The sequence below is a fragment of the Etheostoma cragini genome, chromosome 1, assembly GCF_013103735.1.
Source record: "Etheostoma cragini isolate CJK2018 chromosome 1, CSU_Ecrag_1.0, whole genome shotgun sequence".
In the NCBI taxonomy this organism is placed as follows: domain Eukaryota; kingdom Metazoa; phylum Chordata; class Actinopteri; order Perciformes; family Percidae; genus Etheostoma; species Etheostoma cragini.
In genome coordinates this window covers 8,082,368-8,084,956 of record NC_048407.1, presented here as the reverse complement: position 1 = coordinate 8,084,956, position 2,589 = coordinate 8,082,368, and the positions used below count along the sequence as shown (strand labels likewise).

The window sequence follows — 2,589 nt, the reverse complement described above, 5'->3', positions numbered from 1 at the left end:
TGACTGAAATTCAAGGTCTCAGTAATCCAGAACTTTGGTCCCACTGCAGTGGCAAAACTAATCCTGCTGACTTACCCATGAGAGGCCAGAGTGTTGAGAACCTCATTCAAGAGCAGCTGTGGTGGAAGGGACCCACTTCCCTGTCATCGGCTGATGAAGCAAAGAACATTGATGAGAAATGGGGCTTAGATGAAGTTAACACTGAGCTTAGGTCTAAGTTTCAGGTTGTAGTGCAGTTTACCAGCACAGAACAAGCGGAGCCACTGTTAGACCTAGAGAAGTACAGCAGGTTAAAAACAGTGTTGAGAATAACTGCATGGGTGAAAAGGTTTTTAGCTAATGCACGTTCTAGTCAAAGGATTCAGGGAGAACTCACTTCTGAGGAGCTTACTGCAGCAGAAGTATATTGGGTGAAGATGACACAATGGCATAGATTTAGCCAGGAAATATGTCAGCTGAAAGAGGGACAAAACCTCAGAAAAGATTCAAAAATCAAAGAAAATGGTCTCATTTGTGTAGGAGGCAGGTTGCAGCATTCTGATATCAGTTACAGGTAACAACACCCATGGATACTGCCTATGAATTAACAGTTCAGTCCTGTCATGAGAGAGTGATGCATTCTGGTGTCAGAGATACTCTAGTGCAAATGAGGGAGAGATTCTGGGTTTTAAGGGGTAGACAGCTAGTCAAGCGGGTGGTGTTACATTGTAACATTTGCCGGAGACTAAAAGTGAGACCAGCCCAGCAAGTTACAGCTCCGTTACCCAGAGATAGAGTCACAGAGTCCCCACCATTTGAAGTTACTGGGGTAGATTTTGCAGGACTATTGTATGTCAGATCAAGTGGTCAGCCTAAGAAGGCATACATCGCACTTTTCACTTGTGCTGTGACTAGAGCAGTGCATCTAGAGTTAGTCTCAGATCAGACTACTGAAAGTTTTCTTTTAGCTTTAAAGAGATTTATTGCAGACGAGGACTATGTAAAGTTATTTACTCAGACAATGCTAAGACATTCAAGAGAGCGGAACAAGACCTGAAACAACTATGGGGGTCATTTAAGGAATCAGAGCTTACAGAGCTGTTTACTGATAAAGAGATCACTTGGAAGTATATTGCCGAGTGAGCTGCTTGGTGGGGCGGCTTCCGGGAGAGGCTTGTAAGATCTGTAAAAACATGTCTAAAGAGGGTCTTGGGGAGGGCTTCACTAAACTTTGAGGAGCTGACAACCATGCTTGCAGAGGTGGAGGCTGTGCTGAATTCCAGGCCTCTTTCTTATGTGGACAGTGATGCATCAGAGCCCCAGCCACTCACACCTTCTCATTTTCTAGTTGGGAAAAGGCTGACTTCCTTACCACCAAAGACTATGCTTCCTCCATCTCAAGCAATCAATGTGAGTCGAGAAGACATGTGTAAGAGATGGAGATACCGACAGAGACTAATAACCAGCTTTTGGAACAGCTGGAGAAAGGACTACTTGCTGAACTTGAAATCAGCTCAGAAGTGTGACATACCCACACCCACTGTGCTAAAGGTGGGAGACGTCATATTGATCGGAGAGGATAAGGTTCCCAGGCAGACCTGGAAAATGGGCAGGATAACAGAGCTATTTCCAGAAAGAGATGGACTTGTTCGTTCCTGCACTGTTCGTACTTCTACAGGAAGTTTGTTAAGCAGACCTGTTCAGTTGATTTACCCTTTAGAGATTAATTAGGTGATAGGCTGAATAGTAATGAACAACAGTTCATCGGGCGGGAGGATGTTGTGAAATGTTTAGTTTAAAACGGAAAAGGAAATGTTAATTTATAGTTAATAGCTGATACTTGAAAAGGTACACAACTTTATTTGTTTAATACTGAAGACTGTCACAGGAAATGCTTTTATTTTGAAGTAACCTACACAGAAGTTGTGTGTGTATTCTTGTTAGTTTTGCAGATGAACGTGAGAAGCTAGATGTATTCTGTGTCCGCCAGGCCTAAACTTTTCTTTTGTAAACTGCAGCATAAAGAACAATAAATGTTCTGAGTAAGAGACAAGCGTTTTCGGTCGTCATTCGAAGCCATTCCACTACACCGGTAGAGCGGCACAACCCCCCTGGAGCTCACCGCCAGTGTTGGTGGAATAGCAAGCTTTACTGTTAAAGGTGTTTAGATAATTAAAAGGTATTTATTTAAAAGTGGGCTGGCTGCTAGTTAGCTAACACTAGCCTCCCTGCTCAACTAAGCCAACATATCTAGGGCGGTGATAATGGTGTAATGATTCAGATAGCCTCCCATGTCAAGCTGGTGTTCAGTGGTGATGGTCAAATGAAGCTTCACAAACAACTGTCTTTATTTTCTAAGCTCACCAGATGGCGCTCTCTGTTCAAAGAAAAAGGTTCATGAGGCTTCATTTGACAATCACTAGTGCGGCTGGCCAATAGGACCCACAGACCCTGCGGTCAGCTGGAGCTCTCTCAAGAAACTCACGGACAAGAGGCGTTTATTACCCCGATCATTTTTTTAGATTAGATTAGATTAGATTAGATTAGATTAGATTATACTTTATTCATCCCACGACGGGGAAATGTTGTCGTTACAGTAGCAGCATTTTT

At 43.2% G+C, this 2,589-nt stretch overlaps 1 protein-coding gene across 1 annotated transcript in view; it reads left to right on the top strand.

Moving 5' to 3' along the window:
* The window catches only part of ubap1lb (ubiquitin associated protein 1-like b), a 33,799-nt gene that overhangs the window by 21,994 nt on the left and 9,216 nt on the right, over positions 1–2,589 (top strand). The gene's annotated exons all lie outside the window — the stretch shown is intronic.